At 43.3% G+C, this 24,179-nt stretch overlaps 10 pseudogenes; all 10 read left to right on the top strand.

Moving 5' to 3' along the window:
* The first annotated feature begins 704 nt into the window (after positions 1-704).
* LOC148268121 (5S ribosomal RNA) lies at positions 705-825 on the top strand (annotated as a pseudogene).
* A 588-nt stretch (positions 826-1,413) lies between these two features.
* LOC148268120 (5S ribosomal RNA) lies at positions 1,414-1,532 on the top strand (annotated as a pseudogene).
* A 4,968-nt stretch (positions 1,533-6,500) lies between these two features.
* Positions 6,501-6,619, top strand: LOC148268119 (5S ribosomal RNA; annotated as a pseudogene).
* Positions 6,620-7,974: 1,355 nt separating this feature from the next.
* On the top strand, positions 7,975-8,094 carry LOC148268118 (5S ribosomal RNA; annotated as a pseudogene).
* Positions 8,095-12,136: 4,042 nt separating this feature from the next.
* On the top strand, positions 12,137-12,255 carry LOC148268117 (5S ribosomal RNA; annotated as a pseudogene).
* A 906-nt stretch (positions 12,256-13,161) lies between these two features.
* Positions 13,162-13,280, top strand: LOC148268116 (5S ribosomal RNA; annotated as a pseudogene).
* Positions 13,281-13,629: 349 nt separating this feature from the next.
* LOC148268115 (5S ribosomal RNA) lies at positions 13,630-13,747 on the top strand (annotated as a pseudogene).
* A 1,922-nt stretch (positions 13,748-15,669) lies between these two features.
* Positions 15,670-15,788, top strand: LOC148268114 (5S ribosomal RNA; annotated as a pseudogene).
* Positions 15,789-20,949: 5,161 nt separating this feature from the next.
* LOC148268113 (5S ribosomal RNA) lies at positions 20,950-21,067 on the top strand (annotated as a pseudogene).
* Positions 21,068-21,884: 817 nt separating this feature from the next.
* LOC148268112 (5S ribosomal RNA) lies at positions 21,885-22,003 on the top strand (annotated as a pseudogene).
* Positions 22,004-24,179: the final 2,176 nt, after the last annotated feature.

Here is a 24,179-nt window from a genome sequence, read left to right as displayed (position 1 = left end):
GAATTGCCCGCTGTAACTCTATTTTTGTTGTTATACTATCTAAGATACTCATAATGAACTCTTATAACGTGGTGGACTATAATTTAATGCACAAAAAATATTAAGCAAAGTACCCCAGTGTCGTGACTCACATTCGCAAATGAACTGGCAGACCGTCGCTCTAATCCCACGTAACATTTAATACCCCGTTTGCAATCAGAAGGGTGCAACACGAGGACTTCCCAAGAGATCACCAATTCTAGTACTACTTTCGCCCAAGCACGCTTTACTATGGAGTTCCGATGGGATCTAGTAAATTAGTGCTGGTATTATCCCACCAGTTCTATTTCGCGCTGCAAATACATATACCCCTTCTGCTTCCAACCCCCATCCCGTCATTTGTTTTCTTGTGCGCACACACTGCACCTCTGCTTCTAATTTTAATATTAAATAAAATAGAATGGGTGCCATCATACCAGCACTAATGCACTAGATCCTATAAGAACTCTACAATTAATCATGCTTGGGCGAGAGTAGTACTAGGATGGGTGATCCTAGGAATTCCTCGTGTTGCACTCGCCATTTTGTGGATGGGACGTTAGATGTTACACATGACCACAGACGCGGTCCGTTAGTTCATTCGCAAACATGAGTCACAGTAAAACAAATGATGGGAGGGGCGAGGGAAAGAGAAGGGTACGTGCATTTGCAGCGCGATATGGGAGAGGTGCAATCATACCAGTACTAATGCACCATATATCCCATCAGAACTCCGTAGTTAAGCGTGTTTGGGTGAGGGTAGTACTAGGATGGGTGACCACCTTAGAAGTCCTCATGTTGCTCCCGTCTTTTAGTGGACAGGGGGTTACTTGTTACGCGCGACAGAACCACTGTCTGCCGGTTCATTTACCGGTCGAGTTGCGACGCTGGGGCATTTTGCAGCACGGAATGGTACGAGTGCGATCATACTGACACTAATGCACTGGACCCCATCATAACTACACAGTTAAGCATGCTTGGGTGATAGTAGTACTAGGATGGGTGACATCCTGGGAAGTCCTCGTGTTGCACCTATCTTTTTGGGGATGGGGTGTTAAACGTTACGAGCGACTGGAGACACAGCCCATCGGTTCATTCATTGGTGTGAGTCATAGCACCAGGTCATTTTGCATAATATTTTTTATGCATTCATGTATAGTACATCACGTGATAAGAGTGTCATTATGAGTATCTTACATAGTGTAATAAAGAAAATAGAAGTATGGCGGGCAGTCTGTTCATCTTGGTGTGAGTTGAGGCATCGGAGCATTTCGCTTGATATAGAACTAGAAACAGAGGTGCAGTGTGCACGCACAACGAAACAAATGATGGGAAGGGGGAGTGAAGGGGGAGTGAAGGAGAAGGGGTATATGTATATTCAACACAAAATAGGACAAGCATGACCATACTAGCACTAATGCACAGGATCCCATCAGAACTCCGCAGTTAAGCATGCTTGAGCGAGAGTAGTACAAGGATGGGTGACCTCCTGAGAGGTTCTCGTGTTGCACCCTTCTTTTTGCAGATGGAGCATTAAACATTACGTGCAATCAGAGCCACGGTCCACCGGTTTATTCGTAAAAGTGAGTCGCGGTGTCGGGGCATTTTGGTTTATCTTTTTCGTGCATTTATTTATAGTTGACCATGTGATAAGTGTGCCATAATGAGAATCTTACATAGTAGAACAACGAAAAAAGAGGTACGAAATACGATCTGTTCATTTGGGCATGAGCTGAGGCACTAGGGCATTTCGCTTAATATTAGAACTAGAAGCAGAGATGTGATTTGCACGAACATCGAAACAAATGACATAAGGGGGGAGGGAATAAGTAGGGGTACATGCATTTGAGCATGAAATGCGAAGGGTGCGATTATACCAACACAAATGCACCGGATCCAATCAGAACTCCACAATTAAGCGTGCTTGGGCAGGAGTAGTGCATAGATGCGTGACCACCTATAAAGTGCTCGTGTTACATCCGTATTTTTACGGACGGAGCATTAAACATTATACGCAACAAGAGCCATAGTCTGTCAGTTCATTCACCGGTGTGAGTCGCTGTGCCAAGACGTTTATCCTGATACTTTTTATGCATTCATTTATAGTCCACGTGATAAGAGTATCATTACGAGCATCTTACATAGTATAAAAATGAAAAAATAGATACAATGGGCCGTCTGTTCATCTGGGTGTGAGTCGAGGCGTTGGGACATTTTGCTTGATATCAAAACTAGAAGCAGAGGTGCAGTGTGCGCACATAGCGAAACAAATGATGAGAGGGGGGTAGGGAAGGAGAAGGGATATATGTATTTACTACAAAAAATAGTATGGGTGCGATCATACCCGCACTAATATCTGTATCCCATCAGAACACCACAGTTAAGTGTGCTTGGGCAAGAGAGGTACTAGGATGGGTTTCCTCCTGGGAAGTCTTCATTTTTCACCTATCTTTTTGCAGATGGGGCATTAAACGTTATGCGCGAACAGAGCCACGTTTTGTCGGTTCATTCGTCGATGTGAGTCGCGACATCAGGGCATTTTGCTTAACAATTTTCATGCATTCATTTATAGTCCATCACGGGATAAGAGTGTTATTACAAGTATCTTACATAGTAGAACAACAAAAAAAGAGGTGTGGCGGGTGGTCTGTTCATCTCAGCGTTAGTCGAGTCATCGGGGTATTCGTTTGTTATTAGAACTAGAAGCAAAAATGTGGTGTGCGTGCACAGCGAATCAAATGACGGGATGGGGAAGGGAAGGAGAAAAGGTATATCAGCACTAATGTAATGGATCCCATCAAAACTCTACAGCTAAACGTGCTTGGCGAGAGTAGTACTAAGATTTGCGACCACTTGGAAAGTCCTCGTGTTGCACCCATCTTTTTACGGATAGGGCGTTAAACATTACGCGCAACTAGAGGCACTATCTGTCGATTCATTCGCCAGTGTGAGTCACGGCGGGTGGTCCATTTATCTGGGCATGAGTCGAGGCACTCGAACATTTTGCTTAATATTAGAACAAGAAGTAAAGGTGTTGTGTACATGTACAATCAAATAAATGATGGGAGAGGGGAGGGAAGGAGAAGGGATATATGTATTTGCAGTGTAGAATGGTATGGGTGCGATCATACCAGCACTAATCACCGTATCCCATTAAAACTCTGCAGTTAGTGTGCTTGGACGAGAGTAGTACTAGGATGGGTGTCTTCCTAGGAAGTCCTCGTGTTGCACCTGTCTTTGTGGACGGGGCGTCAAACATTAGGTGTGACCGGAGCCAATTTTTTCTAATTCATTCGCCAGCGTGACTCACGACACTGAGTTACTTTATATTTTTCGTGCATTTATTTATAGTCCACCATGTGATAAGAGTGTTATTATGAGTATTTTAAATAGTAGAACAATGAAAATAAAGGTGCAGCGGGCGGTCTATTTTACTTAGCATGAGTCGAGGTGCTGGAGCATTTTGCTTGATATTAGAACTTGAAGCAGAGGTGCAGTGTGCGTGCACAATGAAACAAATGATGGAGGGGGCAGAAAAGGAGAAGGGTTATATGTATTTGTAGCACATAATGGGATGGGTTTGATCATACAAACACTAATGCACCAGATCCCATCACAACACGCTTTCGGTTCATTCACCAGCGTGAGTTGCGGCGCTGGGCATTTTACTTAATATTTTGCATGCATTCATTTATAGTCCATCACGAGATAAGAGTGTCATTACTAGTACTTTATATAGTAGAACATTAAAAACAGAGGTGCAGCGGGCAGTTCGTTCATCTGGGTTCATCAAGATGCCGGGGCATTTTGCTCTATATTAGAACTAGAAGCATTGGTGAGGTGTGCATACACAGTGAAACAAATGATGGGAAGGGGAAGGGAAGGAGAAGGGGCACATGCATTTGCAGCACAAAATGGAATTATTGTGATCATACCAACACTAATGCACAAGATCCCATCAGAACTTTGTAGTTAAGTGTGCTTGGGCGAGAGTAGTACTAGGATGGGTGACCTCCTCAGAAGTCCTCATGTTATACCTGTCTTTTTGAGGATGGGGTGTTAAACATTACGCATAACAGGAGCCATGGTCCGCCAGTTCATTCCCCAGCGTGAGTTGCAGCGCCAGGGCATTTTGCTTTATCTTTTTCGTTCATTCATTTATAGTTCACCACGTGATAAGAGTGTCGTTATGAGTGTCTTACATAGTGGAACAACAAAAATAGAGGTGCGGCAGGAGGTCCGATCATCTAGGCGTGAGTTGATGCACCAGGAAGTTTCATTCTATATTATAACTAGAAGTAGAGGTGTGATGTGCGCGCACAGCAAGACAAATGACAGGAGGGGAGAGAGAAGGAGAAGGGGTAGATGTATTTACAGCACGATATGGGACGGGTGCGATCATACCAGCACTAATGCATTGGATCCTATCAGAACTCTGTAGTTAATTGTGCTAGGTAGAGAGTAGTACTAGGATGGGTGATCTTGGGAATTCTTCATGTTACACTGGTCTGTTTGCGAACGGGGCATTAAACGTTATGCGCGACTGGAGATACGATCTGCTAATTCATTTGCCAACGTGAGTCGCAGTGCTGAGGAATTTTTCTTAATATATTTCGTGCATTTATTTATAGTCCATCATTAGCTAAGAGTGTGATTACCAGTATCTTACATAGTAGAACAATGAAGAAAGAGGTGCGGCAGACAATCTGTTCATCAGGGCATGAGTTGAGGCATCGTGGCATTTTACTTAATATTAGAATAAAAAGCAGAGGTGTGGTGTGCACGCATATTGAAATAAATGATGGGAGGGTGGAGGGAATGAGTAGGGGTACATGCATTTGGCGCGAAATGGGGAGGGCGGTCATACCAACACTAATGCACTAGATCCCATAAGAACTCCACAATTAAGCGTGCTTGGGCGAGATTTGTACTTAGATGGGTGACCTCCTGACAAGTCCTCATGTGGCACCCGTCTTTTTACGGATAGGGCGTTAAACGTTATGCTCGACCGGAGCCACGATCCGCTAGTTCATTCGCAAACGTGAGTTGTGACACTAGGGTATTTTGCTTTATCTTTTTTGTGCATTCATTTATAAAAGTGTCATTACAAGCATCTTACATAGTAGAACAATGAAAAAAAAGGTGTGACGGGTGATCTGTTCATCTAGGCGAGATTTGTACTTAGATGGGTAACCTCCTAGCAAGTCCTCATATTGCACCTGTCTTTTTACAGACAGGGTGTTAAACGTTATGCTCGACCAGAGCCACGATCCACCAATTCATTCGCAAATGTGAGTCGTGACACTGGGGCATTTTGCTTTATCTTTTTCGTGCATTTATTTATAAGAGTGTCATTACAAGCATCTTACATAGTAGAACTATGAAATAAAAGGTGTGACGGGCAATCCATTCATCTGGGCATGAGTTGAGGCATCGGGGCATTTCACTTAATATTAGAACTAGAAGAAGAAGTGAGGTGTACACGCACAGTGAAACAAATGGCGGGAGGGGTGAGGGAATGAGTTGGGGTATATGTATTTCAGCGTGAAATAGGAAGGGTGCGATCATACCAACACTAATGCACCGGATCCTATCATAACTCCACAGTTAAACGTGCTTGGATGAGAGTAGTGCTTAGATGGGTGACCTCCTGGAAAATTCTCGTAATGCACCCGTTGTTTTGCAAACAAGACGCTAAAAATTACGCTCGACTGAAACCATGATTAGCCGGTTCATTCGCTTGCGCGAATCGTGTCGCTAGGGCATTTTGCTTAATATTTTTTGTGCATTCATGATTAGTCCATCACAAGATAAGAGTGTCATTACGAGTATCTTACAAAATAGAATAACAAAAATAGAGGTGTGGCTGGCAGTCTGTTCATCTAAGCGTTAGTCGAGGCACTAGGGCATTTCACTCTATATTAGAACTAGAAGCAGAGGTGCGGTGTGCATGCACAGTAAAAGAAATGACGGGAGGGGGGAGGGAAGCAGAAGGGGCACATGCATTTGCAGTGCGAAAATGGTAAGAGTGCGATCATACCAGTACTAATGCACTAGATCCCGTTAGAACTTCACAGTTAAGCATACTTGGGCGAGAGTAGTACTAAGATGGTGATCTCCTAGGAATTTCTTGTGTTGTACCTGTCTTTTTGCAGACAGGGCGTTAAATGTTACTCACGGCTGAAGCCACAGTCTGCCGGCATGAGGTGCGGTGCTGGGGCATTTTACTTAATACTTTTTGTACATTTATTTATAGTTCTCAACATGATAAGAGCTTCATTATGAGTATCTTACATATTAGAATAATGAAAAATAAGGTACGGCAAACAGTCCATTCATCTGGGCATGAGTCGAGGTGTTTGGGCATTTCGCTTGATATTAGAACTTGAAGTAGAGGTGCGATGTGTGTGTACAGCGAAACAAATAACAGAAGGGGGAAGGGAAGGAGAAGGGAAATATGTGTTTGTAGTACAGAATGGAAAAATTACAATCATACCAGTACTAATGCACTGGATCCCATCAGAACTTCATAGTTAAGCGTGCTTGGGTGAGAGTACTACTAGGATGTGTGACCTCCTCGGAAGTTCTCGTGTTGTACCCTTCTTTTGCATACAGGGACGTTAAACATTACATGCGAACGGAGCCAAGTTCTGCCGGTTCATTCGTAAAAGTGAGTCACGGTGCAGGAGAATTTTACTTACTATTTTTCGTGCAATCATTTATAGTCCATCACGTGATAAGAGTGTTATTATGAATATCTTACATAGTAGAACAATGAAAATAGAGGTACGGCGGGTAGTCCGTTCATCTGGGCGTGAGTTGAGGCACTGAGGCATTTTGCTTGATATTAGAACTAGAAGTAGAGGTGCAGTGTGCACGTATAGTGAAATAAATGTTAGGAGTAAGGAGGGAAGGAGAAGGGATATATATATTTACAGTGCAAAATGGAACGAATGCGATCATACTAGCACTAATGCATTGGACATTAGAACTCCGCAGTTAATCGTGCTCGGGCAAGAGTAGTACTAGGATGTGTTACCTCCTGGGAAGTCCTCGTGTTGTCCTCGTGTTGCATATTGAACTTTATATGTGACCGGAGACACGATCCATCAGCTCATTCACCAGCGTGAGTCGCGGTGCTAGGGCATTGTGGTTATTATTTTTTGTGCATTTATTTATAATTTATCAGGAGATAATAGTGTCATTATGAGTGTCTTATATAGCAGAATAACGAAAGCAGAGGTGCAGCGGGCAGTCTGTTAATCTAGGCTGAGTCAAGGCACCGGGGCATTTCGCTCTACATTAGAACTAGAAGCATAGATGTGGCATGTGCGCACAACGAAACAAATGATGGGAGGGGGGGAAGGAGAACGGGTATATGTATGTACAGCGCGAAATGGTACGAGTGCGATTGTACAAGCATTAATGAACCAGATCCCATCAGAACTCCACAGTGGAGCATGCTAGGGCGAGAGTAGTTTAGGATGGGTGACCTTTTGGGAAATCATCCTGTTGAACTCTTTTTCTTTCTGATGGGGCATTAAACATTACATACGACGAGAACCACAGTCTGCCGTCGTGAGTTGCGATGCCGAAGTACGAGGGGTGATCCGTTCATCTGGGCATGAGTCGTGCCACCGAGGCATTTCGCTTGATATTAGAGCTAGAAGAAGAGGAGCGATGTGCACCAGGGCATTTTGCTTAATATTTTTTGAGCATTCATTTATAGTCCACCACATGATAAGAGTGTCATTACGAGCATCTTAAATAGTAAAACAACCAAAAGAGAGGTATGGTAGGCGGTTCGTTCATCTGGGCATGAGTCGAGGTGCCAGGACATTTTGCTTCATATTAAAACTATAAGCAAAGGTGTGATGTGCACGCATAGCGAAATAAATGATGGGAGGGGGGAGGGAACGAGAAGGGGTACATGTATTTTGCAATGCGAAATGGGATGGGCGCGATCATATTAGCACTAATGCACCGGATCCCATCAGAACTCTGTAGTTAAGCATGCTTGGGTGAAAGTAATACTAGGATGGGGTGACCTCCTGGGAAATGCTCATGTTGCACCCATCTTTTTACAGATAGGGCGTGAAACGTTACGCGTGATGGGAGCCATGGTCTACCGATTCATTCGCCAGCGTGAGTCGCGACGCTGGGGCATTTTACTTTACCTTTTTTATGCATTCATTTATAGTCCACCACGTGATAAGAGTGTCATTTCGAGTATCTTATAAAGTAGAACAATGAAAAATGAGATGCAGCGGGCGGTTCTTTAATCTGGGCGTGAATCGAGGTGCCGAGCCATTGTGCTTGATTTTAGAACTAGAAACAAAGGTGCAGTTTGCACGCACAATGAAAACAATGACGGGAGAAGGGAGGGAAGGAGAAGGGATATATGTATTTGTTGCATGGAATGGAAGGGGTGCGATCATACTAGCACTAATGCATGGGATTCTATCGAACTTCGCAGTTAAGCGTTCTTGGGTGAGAGTAATACTAGGATGGGTGACATCCTGGGAAGTCCTCGTGTTGCACAAGTTTTTTTGTGGATGGGGCATTAAACGTTACGTGCGACCGGAGCTATGATCTGCTAGTTCATTCACAAACGTGAATTGCAGTGCCGAGATATTTTGCTTTATCTTTTTCGTGCATTCATTTAAAGTCCACCACGTGATAAGAGTGCCATTACAAGCATCTTATAAAGGTGCGGCGACCGGTTCGTTCATCTGGGCGTGAGTCAAGGCGTCGAGGCATTTCAATTGATATTAGAACTAAAACCAGAGGTGCAGTGTGCACACAAAGCGAAACAAATGATGGGAGAGGGGGAGAGAAGCAGAAAGGGTATATGTATATGTAGTATGGAATGGAACAGGTGCCATCATATAAGAACTAATGCTCCGGCTCCAATCAAAATTCCACAGTTAAGCATGCTTGGGCGAGAGTAGTATTAGGATGGGCGACCTCCTGGGAAGTCCTCGTGTTGCACCCTTTTTTATGTAGATTGGGCATTATACATTACGCGCTATCGTAATCATGGTCCACTGGTTCATTCACAAACATGAGTCGCGGCGTCGGTGCATTTTGCCTAATATTTTTTGTGCATTCATTTATAACCCACCACGTGATAAGAGTGTCATTACGAGTATTTTACATAGTAGAATAATGATAATAGAGGTACGGCGGGCGATCTGCTCATCTGGGCTTGTGTCGAGGCATCAGAACATAAAACAGAGGCGCGATGTGCGGGCACAGGAAAACAATGATGGGAGGGGGGAGGGAAGGAGAAGGGGTACATGTATTGGCAGAACAAAATTAGATAGGCGTGATCATACGAGCACTAATGCACCAGATTCTATTAAAACTCCGCAGTTAAGCGGGCTTGAGCGAGAGTAGTACTAGAATTGGTGACCTCATAGGAATTTCTCATGTTACACCCTTTTTTTTCAAACGGAAAGTTAAACATTACTCGCGACCAGAGCCACTGTCTGTCAGTTCATTCACCGACATGAGTCGCAGTGCCAGGGCATTTTTTTTAATATTTTTTATGCATTCATCTATACTCCACCGCACGATAAGAGTGTCACTGCAAGCATATTAATCAGTACAACAACAAAAACAGAGGTGAAGCAGGCAGTCCGTTCATATGGGCGTGAGTCGAGGTGCTGGGACATTTTGTTTTATATTTGAACTAAAAGTAGAGGTGAGGAGTGCGTGTATAATGATACAAATGATGATAGGGGTAGGGAAGGAGAAGGGGCACATGCATTTGCAGCGCGAAATGGGACGGGTGTGACTAGACCAGCACTAATGCATCGAATCCCATAAGAACTCTGCAGTTAAGTGTGCTAGGGCAAGAGTAGTACTAAGATGGTTGACCTCCTTGAAAGTTCTCATGTTGCACCCGTCTTTCTTCGGATTGGGCGTTAAATATTACGTGCGACTGGAGACACGGTCCACCAGTTCATTTGCGGAAGTGAGTTGTGGTGCAGGGGCATTTTGTTTAATATTTTTCGTTCATTCATTTATAGTCCATCACAAAATGAGAGTTTCATTATGAGTATCTTACATTGTAGAACAACAAAAATAGATGTGCGGCAGGCGATCCATTCATATGGGCGTGAGTCGTGGCGCCGAGGTATTTTGCTTTATATTAGAACTAGAAATAGTGGTGCGCTATGCGCGCACAGCGAAACAAATGACGGGAGGGGGGAGGGAAGGAGAAGGGGTATATGTATTTGCAGTGCAGAATAGAACGAGTCTGATCATACTAGCACTAATTTATCGGATCCCATCAGAACTCTACATTAAGCATGCTTGGGTGAGAGTAGTACTAGAATGGGTGACCTCCTGAAAAGTCTTCGTGTTGCACCCTTTTTTTTGTTGACTAGGTGTTAAATGTTATGCAGGACTGAAACGACGGTTCGTTAATTCATTCGCAAACATGAGTCACGGGGCCGGGGCATTTCGCTTAATATTTTTTGTGCATTCAATTACAACCCACTACGTGATAAGAGTGTCATTACGAGTATCTTACATAGTAGAACAATAAAAGTAGAGCTACGACGGGCGGTTCGTTCATCTGGGCGTGAGTCGAGGTGTCGGGGCATTTCACTTGATATTAGAACTAGAAGGAGAGGTGCAGTGTGCGCGCATAACGAGACAAATGATGGGGGGAGGGGCACATGCATTTGCAGCATAAAATAGAACAAGTGCGATCTTACAACCATTAATGCATTGGATCCCGTTCGAACTTGCAGCTAAGCGTGCTTGGGCGAGAGTAGCACTAAGATGGGTAACCTCCTGGGAAGTCCTTGTGTTGATTCCATCTTGTTGTGGATGCAGTGTTAAATGTTACGCGCGACCAGAGTCATGGTTCGCCGGTTCATTCGCAAATCTGAATCGTGGAGCTGAAATATTTTGCTTACTATTTTTCGTGCATTCATTTATAGTCCACCACATGATAAGAGTGTCATTACGAGAATCATAAATTGTGGAACAATGAAAATAGAAGTGCAGCGGGCGGTTCGTTCATCTACACTTCACTCGAGACATTGGGGCATTTCACTTGATATTAGAACTAGAAGCAAAGGTGAGGTGTGCGCGTATAGTGAAACAAATGATGGGAGATGGGAGTGAAAGAGAAGGGGCACATGCATTTGTAGCGCGAAATGGGACGGATGCGATCTTACCAGCACTAATGCCCCAGATCCCACCAGAACTCCGTCATGTAGTGTGCTTGGGCAAAAGTAGTACTATGATGGGTGACTCCTAGGAAGTCCTCATGTTGTACCTATCTTTTTACGGATAGGACATTAAACATTATGCGCGACCAAAGACACGATCCGCAGGTTCATTCGCCGACGTGAGTCGTGGCACTGGGATATTTTGCTTAATATATTTCGTGTATTAATTTATACTCCATCACTAGATAAGAGTGTCATTTCGAGTATCTTAGATAATAGAACAATGAAAACAAAGGTGCAGAGGGCAGTCCGTTCATCTGGGCGTGAGTCGAGGCGCTGTGGCATTTCGCTTGATATTTGAACTAGAAGCAGAGGTGCGGTGTGTGCGCACAACAAAAAAAATGATGGGAGGGGGTTGGGAAGGAGAAGGGGCACATGTATTAGCAACGCGTAATGGAAGGGGTGCGATTATACCAGCACTAATCCACCGGAACCTATTAGAATTCCGCAGTTATGCGTGCCTAGTTGAGAGTAGTACTAGGATGGGTTATCTCTTTGAAAGTCCTCATGTTGCACCTATTTTTTTGCACATGAAGCATTAAATGTTACCCGCGCCCAAAACAACAATCCGCAATTTCATTCTCAAATGTGAGTTGCAGCACCAAGGCATTTTGCTTAATATTTTGTGTGTATTCATTTATAGTCCACCACGTGATAAGAGTATCATTACGAGCATCTTACATAGTTGAATAATGAAAAACTAGGCGCGGCAGGTGGTCTGTTCACCTGGGCATTTGTCAAGCTGTCGAGGCATTTTGTTTAATATTAGAATTAAAAGCAGAGGTGCGGTGTACGCGCACAGCGAGACAAATGATGGGAGGGGGGAGGGAAGGAGAAGGGCTATATGTATTTGCAATGCAAAATAGAACAGGTACGATCATACCAGCACTAATTCATTGGATCCCATCAGAACTCTGAAGTTAAGCGTGCTTGGGCGAGAGTAGTAATAAGATGGGTGATCTCCTAAAAAATTCTTGTGTTGTACCCATCTTTTTGGGGAAAGAGCGTTAAATGAGGCACTGATGCATTTCACTTGATATTAGAACTAGAAGTAGAGGTACGATGAGCGGTCTGTTCATCTGTGCGTGAGTCGAGGTGCTAGGGCATTTTATTTAATATTAAAACTAGAATAAAAGGTACGGTGTGCGCGCACAGCAAAACAAATGACGGAAGGAGGAGGAAAGGAGAAGGGATATACGTATTTGCAGCGTAGAATTGACCGGGTACGTTCGTACCAGCTCTAATTCACCAGATCTCATAAGAACTTCGAAGTGAAGCGTGCTTGGGGCGAGAGTTGTACTAGTATGGGTGATCTCCTGAGAAGTCCTCGTGTTGTGCCCGTCTTTCTGTAAATGGGGCGTTAAACGTTACTTGCGACTGAAGCCATGGTCCACCGGCTCTTTCGCAAACGTGAGTCAGATGCTGAGGTATTTTGCTCTGTATTTTTCATGCATTCATTTATAGTCAACCATATGATAAGAGTCTCATTATGAGTATCTTACATAGTAGAACAATGAAAACAGAGGTGCGGCGAGTGATCCATTAATCTAGGCGTAAGTCGAGGTGCCAGGGTATTTTGGTTGATATTAGAACTAGAAGTAGACATGTGATTTGCATGCACAATGAAACAAATGACGAGAAGGGGAAGGGAAGGAGAAGGGGTATATGCATTTACAGCGCGAAATGGGACGAGTGCGATCATACTAGCACTAATGCAACGGATCTCATCAGAACTCCACAACTAAGCATGCTTGTATGAGAGTAGTACTAAGATGGGTGACCACTTAGGAAGTTCTCTAGAAGTAGAGGTGAAGTGTGCACGTACAGTGAAATAAATGATTGGAAGGGGGAGGAAACGAGAAGGGGTATATGTATTTGCAGTGCAGAATAGGATGGGTGCGATCATATCAGCAGTAATGCACCAGATCCCATCAAAACTCAACAGTTAAGCGTGCTTGGGCGAGAGTAGTACTAGGATGGGTGACCTCCTTGGAGGTCCTCGTTTTGCATCCATCTTTTTACAGATGGGGCATTAAGTGTTACTCATGACTAGAGCCATGGTCTACCGATTCATTCGCAAATGTGAGTCACGGCGCTAGAGCATTTTACTTAATATTTTTCGTGCATTCATTTATAATTCATTATGTGATAAGAGTGTTATTACGAGCATCTTACATAGTAGAACAACGAAAAATGAGGCGTGGCAGATGGTCTATTCAACTAGGCATGAGTCGAGCCACCGGAGCATTTCGCTTGATATTAGAAATAGAAGCAGAGGTGCGGTGTATGCACATAGCAAAATAAGTGATGGGAGGGGGGAGGAAGGAGAATAGGTAGATGTATTTATAGCGCAAAATAGGGTGGGTGCGATCCCATCAACACTAATGCACCGGATCCCATCTGAACTCTGTAGTTAAGCATGCTTGGGCAAAAGTAGTACTAGGTGGGTGACCTCCAGGGAAGACCTCGTGTTGCATCCATTTTTTTGCAGACAGGGCGTTAAACGTTATGCGCGACCAGAGCCACAATTTACCAGCATCAATAACAGCTCAGGGGCCTTTTGCTTAATATTTTTTGTGCATTCATTTATAATCCACCACGTGATAAGAGTGTAATTATGATTATTTTACATAGTAAAACAATGAAAAACGAGTTTTGGCGGGTGGTTCGTTCATCTTGGCATGAGTTGAGTCACTGAGGCATTTCCCTTGATATTATAACCAGAAGTAGAGGTGCGGTATTCGCGCACAACGAAACAAATGACGGGAGGGGGGGAGGGAAAGAGAAGGGGTATAGGTATTTGCAGCGCATAATGGAACAGGTACAATCATACCAACACTAATGCATCGGATCCAATCATAACCCCACAATTAAGCGTGCTTGGGCGAGAGTACTACTAGCATGGGTGTGACCTCCTGGAAAGTCCTCATTTTGTACCCATCTTTTTGCGAACAAGGAGTTAAATGTCACGTGCGACTGGAACCACAGTCCACTGGCATGAGTCGCCACGCTGGGGTATTTTGCTTGATATTTTTCGTGAATTCATTTATAGTCCACCACGTGAAAAGAGTGTCATTACTAGTATCTTACTTAGTAGAACAACAAAAATAGAGTTGGAGCGGACGATCCGTTCATCTAGGCATGTGTCGAGGCATCGGGGCATTTCACTCTATATTAGAACTAGAAGTAGAGATGCGGTGTGGGCACACCGGGAAACAAATGATGGGAGTAGGAAGGGAAGGAGAAGGGGTATATGTATTTGGTGCGCGAAATGGAATGGGTGCCATAATACCAGCACTAATGCACTGGATCTTATCAGAATTGTGTAGTTAATCATGTTTGGGCGAGAGTAGTACTAGGATGTGTGATCCTGGGGATTCCTCATGTTGCATTCGTCATTTTGCTGATGGGGTGTTAAACATTACGCACAACTAGAGACACGGTCCGCCGGTTCATTTACCGGCGTGAGTCGCGACACCTGGTCATTTTGCTTAATATTTTTTATGCATATATTTATAATCTATCACGGGATAAGAGTGTCATTACGAGCATCTTACATAGTAGAACAATAAAAACAGAGGTGCGGCGGGTGGTCTATTAATCTAGGCATGAGTCGACACAACGGGGTAATTTGCTCTATACTAAAATTAGAAGTAGAAGTGTAGTTTTTGCACATAGCAAAACAAATGATGGGAGAATGAGGGAAAGAGAAGCGGTATATGTATTTACAGCGCGGAATGGGAGTGGGGTGATCATACTAGCACTAATGCACCAGATGAAATTAGAAGTCCAAAATTAATCGTGTTTCTGCAAGATTAGTAATAGGATAGGTGACCTCCTGGGAAGTTCTCGTGTTGCACCTGTCTTTTCACACACAGGGCTTTAAACATTACGTAATGAGCCATGGTCTGTCGGTTCATTCAAAAATGTGAGTACTGGCACCAGATAATTTTGCTTAATATTATTTGTGCATTAATTTATAGTCCATCACGTGATTAGAGTATCATTACTAGCATCTTATATAGTAGAATAACAAAAAATGAGGTGCAGCGGGCAGTTCATTCATCTGGGCATGAGTCGAGCTATCAGGGTGTTCACTTAATATTAGAATTAGAAGTAGAGGTGCTGCGTGAGTCGTAGTACTGGGGCATTTTTCTTTCTTGCATGCATTTATAGTCCATCACATGATAAGAGTGTCATTATGAGCATCTTAATTAGTAAAACAACGAAAAAAGAGGTGCGGCGAGTAGTCCGTTCATCTGAGCATGAGTTGAGGCGTCGGATCATTTTGCTTGATATTAGAACTAGAAGCAGAGGTGAGGTGTGCACGCAAAGAGAAATAAATTATGGGAGGAGGGATGGAAAAAGAAGGGGCACATGCATTTGCACCGCAAAATGGGAAAGGTGCAATCATACCAGCACTAATGTACCGTATCCCATCAGAACTCTGCATCTAAGCGTGCTTTGGCGAGTGTAGTACAAGGATGGGTGACCTCCTGAAAAGTACTCGTGTTGCACCTTTCTTTTTATGGATGGAACATTAAACATTATGCGCGACTGTAGTCACGGTCCGTCGGTTCATTTGCAAACGTGAGTCGTAGCAACAGGGCAGTTTGTTTAATATTTTTTGTGAAATATTTTATACTCCACTACGTGATAAGACTGTCATTACGAGCATCTTACATAGTAGAACAATGAAAACAGAGATACAGCGGGCGGTCTGTTCATCTGAGCATGAGTCGAGGCACTGAAGCATTTCACTTGATAATAGAAATAGAAGTAGAGGTGCACTGTGCGCTCATAGCGAAACAAATAACAGGAGGAGGAAGGGAAGGAGAAGGAGTATATTTATTTACAGCATAAAATGGGACGGGTGCGATTATACTAGCACTAATGCCTTGGATCCCATCAGAACTCTACAATTAAGCTTGCTGGGGCGAGAGTAGTACTAGGATGGGTGACCTTTTGGGAAGTCATCAAGTTATACCCGTATTTTTACAGACGGGGCGTTAAACATTATGCTTGACAAGAGTCATAGTCCACCGGCATGAGTAGCAGTACCAGGACTTTTTGTTTAATACTTTTCGTGCATTCATTTATAGTTCTCCACGTGATAAGAGTGTCGTCACAAGCATCTTATATAGTAGAACAACAAAAAATAAGGTACGGCGGGCAGTCTGTTCATCTAGGCATGAATCAAGCTGTCAGGCCCTTTCACTTGATATTAAAACCAGAAATAGAGGTACGATGTGCACGCACAACAAAACAAATGATGAGAGGGGGGAGGAAAGAAGAAGGGGTACATATATTTATAGCGCAGAACGGGACGGGTGCGATCATACCAGCACTAATGCCCCGATCGGTTCAAAACTTTACAGTTAAGCGTCTTTGTGCGAGAGTAGTACTAGGATGGGTGACCTTTTGGGAAGTCTTCTTGTTGCACCCGTCTTTTTACGAATGAGACATTAAACGTTATTCATGATGGGAGATACTATCTGCTGGTTCATTTGTTGGCATGAGTCGTAGCGTCGGGGTATTTTGCTTAATATTTTTCGTGCATTCATTTATATTCCATCACGTCATAAGAGTGTTATTATGAGTATGTTACATAGTAGAACAATGAAAATAGATGTGTGGTGAGCAATCTGTTCATCTGGGTGTGAGTCGAGGCGTTGTGGCATTTCGCTTGATATCAGAACTAGAAGTAGAGGCTAGTTGTGCGTGCACAGTGAAATAAATGATGGGAGGGGGGAAGGAAGGAGAAGGAGCACATGCATTTGCAGCACGGAATGAGACGCGTGCGATCATACCAACACTAATGCACCGAATCCCACCAGAACTCCACAGTGAAGCATGCTTGGGCGAGACTAGTACTAGGATGGGTGAGCTCCTAGGAAGTCCTCGTGTTGCACCTATCTTTTTGTGGAAGAGGTGTTAAACATTATGTGCGATCGAAGACACGATCCGCCGGTGTAAGTCGCAGTGCTGAGACATTTTGCTTAGTATTTTTCGTATATTAATTTATAGTCAATTACGAGATAAGAGTGTTATTACGAGTATCTTACTTAGTAGAACAACAAAAATAGAGGTGCGGCGGGCGGTCCATTTATCTTAGCATGAGTCAAGGCATTGGGGCATTTTGCTCTATATTAGAACTAAAAATAGAAGTGTGGTGTGCGCGCACAGTGAAACAAAATGATTGGAGAAGGGAGAGAAGGAGAAGAGGTATATGTATTTTAGCGCAAAATTGAACGAGAACTATCATACCATGACAAATTCATTGGATCCCATCAGGACTCCGCAGTTAAGTGTGCTTGGGCAAGAGTAGTATTAGGTTGGGTGATCTCTTGGGAAGTCTTTGTGTTGGATCTTTCTTCTTACAGACGGGGCGTTAAACGTTTTGCGCGACCGGAGACAAAGTCTGTCGGTTCATTCACCAGCATGAGTTGTAGTGTCAGAATTTTTTGCTTAATATTTTTCATGCATTTATTTATAGTCTACCACATGATATGAATGTCATTACGAGCATCTTACATAGTAGAACAACGAAAAACAAGGTGCAGCAGGCGGTCTGTTCTTTTGGGTGTGAGTCGAGGCACTAGGGCAATTCGTTTGATATTAGAATTAGATGCATAGGTGAGGTGTGCGCGCATAGTGAAACAAATGATGGGAGGGGAGAGGGAAGGAGAAGGGGCACATGCATTTGCAGCATAGAATGGGACGGGTGCGATCATATTAGCACTAATGCATTGGATTCCATCAGAACTCTGTAGTTAAGCGTGCTTCGGCTTGGTAGTACTAAGATGAGTGACCTTCTGTGCAGTCCTCATTTTGTACCCCTATTTTTGCGGACAGAGTGTTAAATGGTACGCGTGATCTAAGACACGTTTTGTCGGTTCATTTGCTGGCGAGAGTCGCAGCGCAGGGGCATTTTATTTAATATTTTTTGTGAATTCATTTATAATCCATCACGATATAAGAATATCATTACGAGTATCTTACATAGTAGAACAACGCAAACAGAGGTGCGACGAGTGGTCCGTTTATATTGGCATAAGTCGAGGGTCGAGGACATTTTGCTCTATATTAGAACTAATATCAAAGGCGAAATGTGTGCCCTCAGCGAAACAAATGACGGGAGGGGGGAGGGAAGGATAAGGGGTATATGTATTTGCGGTGCGAACTGGAACAACTGTGATCATACTAGCATTAATTCACCGGATCCCATCAGAACTCTACTGTTAAGCGTGCTTGGGCGAGAGTAGTACTATGATGGGTGACCTCTTAGGAAGTCTTCATGTTGCACCCGTCTTTTTACGTACAGGGTGTTAAACGTTATATGCGATCAGAGTCACGATCCACCAGTTCATTCGCAAACGTGAGACATGGCGTCGAAGAATTTTTTTATCTTTTTTGTGCATACATTTATAGTCCACCATGTGATAAGAGTGTTATTATGAGCATCTTACATAGTAAAAAAAATAAAAAAAGAGGTGTGGTGAGCAATCCGTTCATCTGGGTGTGAGTTGGGCGACTGGGGCATTTCGCTTAATATAACAAATAGAAACTGAGGTGTGTTGTGTGGGTAAATCAAAACAAATAATGGGAGAGGGGATGGAATGATTAGGCGTACATGCATTTGAGCGTGAAATGTGAATGTTGTGATCATACCAATACTAATTCACCAGATTCAATTAGAACTCCACAATTAAGCGTGCTTGACCAAGAGTAGTACTTAGATGGGTTACCTACTTGGAAGTCCTCGTGTTACACCCGTCTTTTTACAGACGGGGCGTTAAATGTTATGCACCACCAGAGCCACAGTCCGCCAGTTTATTTGCCGAATGAGTCATGGCACGGGATATTTTGCTCATTATTTTTTGTGCCTTCATTTATAACCCATCATGTGATAAGATTGTCATTATGAGCATCTTAATTAGTAGAACAACGAAAAAAGAGGTGCGACGGGCAGTCTGTATATTCGTTGGCGTGAGTGGCAGTGCAGGGGCATTTTGTTTAATATTTTTTGTGAATTCATTTATAATTCATCATGAGATAAGAATGTCATTACTAGTATCTTATATATTAGAACAATGAAAATAGAGATCTGACAAGCGGTCCGTTCATATGGGCAAGAGTCGAGGTGTCGGGGCATTTTGCTTTGTATTAGAACTAATATCAGAGGTGCGGTGTGCGTGCACAGTGAAACAAATGACGGGAGGAGGTAAGGAAGGAGAAGGGGTATATGTATTTACAACGGGAAATGGGACTGGTGCGATCATTCCAGCACTAATGCACTGGATCCCATCAGAACTCCACAGTTCTCGTGTTGCACACATTTTTTTTCATACAGGGCGTCATACGTTACGCGTGACCGGAGCCACAGTCCACCAGTTCATTTACAAATGTGAGTTGTGGTGCCAGAGCATTTTGATTTTATCTTTTTTTTGCATATATTTATAGTCCACCACGTGATAAGAGTGTCATTACGAGCATATTATATAGTAGAAAAATGAAAAAAGAGGTGCGGCGGGCGATCTGTTCATCTAGGCGTGAGTTGGGGCGCTGGGGCAGTTCGCTTAATATAAGAACTAGAAGCTGAGGTGCGGTGTGCACGCACATTGAAACAAATGATGGGAGGGGGGATGGAATGATTAGGGGTACATGCATTTTAGTGCGAAATGGCAAGGTTGCGATCATATAAACACTAATTCATCACATCCAATCAAAACTCCACAGTTAAGCGTGCTTGGGCGAGATTAGTACCTAGATGGGTGACCTACTTAGAAGTCCTCATGTTGCACTTGTCTTTTTGCAGACCGAGTGTTAACGGTTATGCACGACCAGAGCCACAGTTCGCTAGTTTATTCACCCGTATGAGTTGCGTCGCTGGGGTATTTTGCTTTTTTCGTGCATTTATTTATAGGCCACCACGTGATAAGAGTGTCATTACGAGTATCTTAATTAGTATAACAACGAAAACAGAGGTGCGGCGGACGGTTCATTCATTTTTAATCCATCACGAGATAAGAGTGTCATTACGTGTATCTTACATAGTAGAACAATAAAAACAAAAGTGAGACGTATGGTTCGTTCAACTGGGTGTGAGTCAAGGCATCAGGGTATTTTGCTTTATATTAGAACTAGAAGCAGAGGTGCGGTGTGTGTGCATAACAAAGCAAATGGCAGAAGGGGGGGGGGAGGGAGGCAAAAGGGTGTATGTATTTGTAGCACAAAATGGTACTGGTGCGATCGTACCAGCACTTATGCACCAGATCCCATTAGAACTTCACAGTTAAGCGTGTTTGGACAAGAGTAGTAATAGGATGGGTGACTTTTTAAGAAGTCTTAATGTTGCACCTCATCTTTTTGCAGACAAAGCGTTAAATATTACATGCGACCGGAGCCACGATATGCTGGTTCATTCGCTGGCGTGAGTCGCAGTGCCACAGAATTTTGCTTAATAATTTTTGTGCATTAATTTATATTCCACCACATGATAAGAGTGCCATTACGAGCATTTTAAATAGTAGAACAACAAAAAATAAGGTACGGGAGATGATCCTTTAATCCAAGCATGAATCGATGCACCGGGCCAATTCACTTGATATTAGTACTAGAAACGAAGGTGCGGTGTGCGCACATAACGAAAAAATGACAGGAGAGGGGAAGGAAGGAGAAGGGGTGCGATCATACCAGCACTAATGCACTGGATCCCATTGAACTCTATAGTCAAGCGTGCTTATGCGAGAGTAGTACTAGGATCGGTGATCTCCGGGGAAGTTCTTGTGTTGCACTCATCTTTTTATCGACGGGGGCGTTAAACATTACCCGTGACTAGAGCCACAGTCCGCCAGTTTATTTGCAAACGTGAGTCGTAACACCGTAGCATTTTTCTATATCTTTTTTGTGCATTGATTTATAGTCCACCACATGATAAGAGTGCCGTTAGAAGAATCTTACATAGTATAACAACGAAAACAGAGGTACAACGGCTGGTCCGTTCATCTGGGCGTGAGTCAAGGTGCCGAGGCATTTTGCTTGATATTAGAACTAGAAAGATGCGGTGTGCGCTCAAAGCGAAACAAATTATGGGAGAGGGGAGGCAACGAGAAGTTGTATATGTATTTGCAGCATAAAATAGAATTTGTGCAATTATACCAGCTCTAACGCACCAAATCCTATTAGAACTCCACAGTTAAGCGTGCTTGGGTGAGAGTAGTACTAGGATAGGTGACCTCTTGAAAAGTCCTCATGTTGCACCCATCTTTTTTACAAATGGGGTGGTAAACGTTATGCGCGATCGGAGCCACGATTTCCTAGTTCATTCACAAACGTGTGTCGTAGCACTAGAGCATTTTGCTTTATCTTTTTCATGCATTCATTTATAGTCCACCACGTGATAAGAGTGTCATTACGAGCATCTTACATAGTAGAACAATGAAAAATAAGGTGCGGTAGGTGGTCCATTAATCTGGGAATGAGTCAAGGCGCTAGGACATTTTGCTTGATATTAGAACTAGAAACAGAGCTGCTGTGTGTGCGCACAGCGAAAACATTGACAGGATGGGGGAGGGAAGGAGAAGGTGTATATGTATTTGCGGCACAAAATAGAACTTTTGCAATCATACCAACACTAACGCACCAGATCCCATCAGAACTCTGAAGTCAAGTGTGCATGGGTTAGAGTAGTATTAGGATGGGTGACCTCCTTGGAAGTCCTCATGTTGCACCATTCTTTTTCTGGACAGGGCATTAAAACGTTATGTGCAACTGGAGACACAGTCCGACAGTTCATTCGTCAGTGTGAGTCGCGACGCAGGGGCATTTTGCTTAATATTTTTCGTGCATTTATTTATAGTGCATTACAAGATAAGAGTGTCATTACGAGTATCTTACCTTGTAGAACAATGAGAATAGAGATGCGGTGGGCGGTCCCTTTATCTGGGTGTGAGTCGAGGTGCCAGGACATTTTGCTATAAATTAGAACTACAAAATAAAGGTAGTGTGTATGCACAATGAAATAAATGACGAAAGGGGGGAGGGAAGGAGAAGGGGTAGATGTATTTATATCGCGGTATGGGATGGGTGCGATCATACTAGCATTAATGCATCGGATCCCATCAAAACTCAACAGTTATGTATGCTTGGGCGAGAGTAGTACTAAGATGGTGACCTCCTAGGAAGCCCTCTTATTGAACTTGTCTTTTATCGGATAGCATTAAACATTACGTGTGACAAGATCTACAATCTGTCGGCGTGAGTCACGGCGCCAAGGCATTTTTCTTAATATTTTTCGTGAATTCATTTATAGTCCACGTCGTGATAAGAGTGTCATTACGAGTATTTTACATAGTAGAACAATGTAAAATGAGGTGCGGCGGGTGGTCCATTCATCTAGACGTGAGTAAGGCACTAGGACATTTTGCTTGATATTAGTGCTAGAAGCAGAGGTACGGTGTGCGCGCATAGCAAAACAAATGACGAGAGGGTTGAGGGAAAGAGGAGTATATGTAGTTGCAACGCATAATGTTATGGGAGCGGTCATACCAGCACTAATGCATTGGATCCCATCAGAACCCCGCTGTTAAGTTTGCTTGGGTGAGAGTAGTACTAGGATGAGTGATCTCTTAGAAAGTTCTCATTTTGCACTAGTCTTTTTGCGGATGGGGCATTACATGTTACGCGCAATCGGAGCAAAAGTTTGCAGGCATGAGTCGTGGTGCCGGGACATTTTAGTTAATATTTTTTGTGCATCCATTTATAGTTCATCACAAGAAAAGAGTATCATTACAAGTATCTTACATAGTAGAACAATGAAAATAGAGGTGCGGCAGGTGGTCTGTTCATCTAGGCATGAGTCAAGGCACTGAGACATTTTGCACTATATTAGAACTAGAAGTAGAGGTGCAGTGTGCGTGAACAGCAAAACAAATTGTTGGAAAGGGGAGGGAAGGAGAAGGGGTATATGTATTGGCAATGCAAAATGGACTGGTGCGATCATACCAGCTATAATGCACTGGATCCCATCAGAACTTCGCAGTTAGGTGTGCTTGGGCGAGAGTACTACTAGTAAGGGTGACCTCTTGGGAAGTACTTTTGCTACACCCATTATTTTGCAGATAGAATGTTAAACATTACGTGTGATCGGAGCCACTGTCTGCTGGTTTATTCGCTGACATGAGTCACGGCACTAGGCATTTTGCTTAATATTTTTTGTGTATTCATTTATGTTTCACCACGTAATAAAAGTGTCATTACGAGCATCATACATTATAGAATAACAAAAATGAGGTGCAGGGGGCAGTCTGTTCATCTAGGCGTGAGTCGAGGTGTCAGGTCATTTCGCTTAATATTAGAATTAGAAGGAAAGGTACGGTGAGCGCGCACAGCAAAACAAATGATGGGAGGGGGGAGGGAGGGAAAGAAAAGGGTATATGTATTTGCAGCGCAAAATAGAACGGGTGCGATCATACCAGCACTATCACACCAGATTCTATCATAACTCCGCAATTAAGGATGTTTGGGCGAGAGTAATACTAGGATTGGTGACCTCTTGGGATGTCCTCGTGTCACACCTGCCTTTTTGCAGACTGGGGGTTAAACATTATGTGCTACTGGAGCCACGGTCTGCCGATGAATTCACTAGCGTGAGTCGCGGCGCCGAAGCATTTATTTTAATATTTTTCTTACATTCATTTATAATCCACCACATGATAAGAGTGTCATTATGAGCAGCTTACATACTATAATAATGAAAAAAAAGGTGCAACGGGCGGTTCGTTCATCTCGGCGTGAGTCAAAGCGCTGAAAAATGTTGTTTGATATTAAAACTATAAGTAGAGGTGCAGTGTGCGCGCACAACAAAACAAATGATGGGAGTGGGGAGGGAACGAGAAAGGATATATGTAT

The sequence above is a fragment of the Carica papaya genome, chromosome 3 (genome assembly GCF_054855325.1).
Source record: "Carica papaya isolate Zhongbai chromosome 3, ASM5485532v1, whole genome shotgun sequence".
Lineage (NCBI taxonomy): Eukaryota > Viridiplantae > Streptophyta > Magnoliopsida > Brassicales > Caricaceae > Carica > Carica papaya.
The sequence above is the reverse complement of the archived record's forward strand: the minus strand, read 5'-3'. Positions and strand labels throughout refer to the sequence as shown.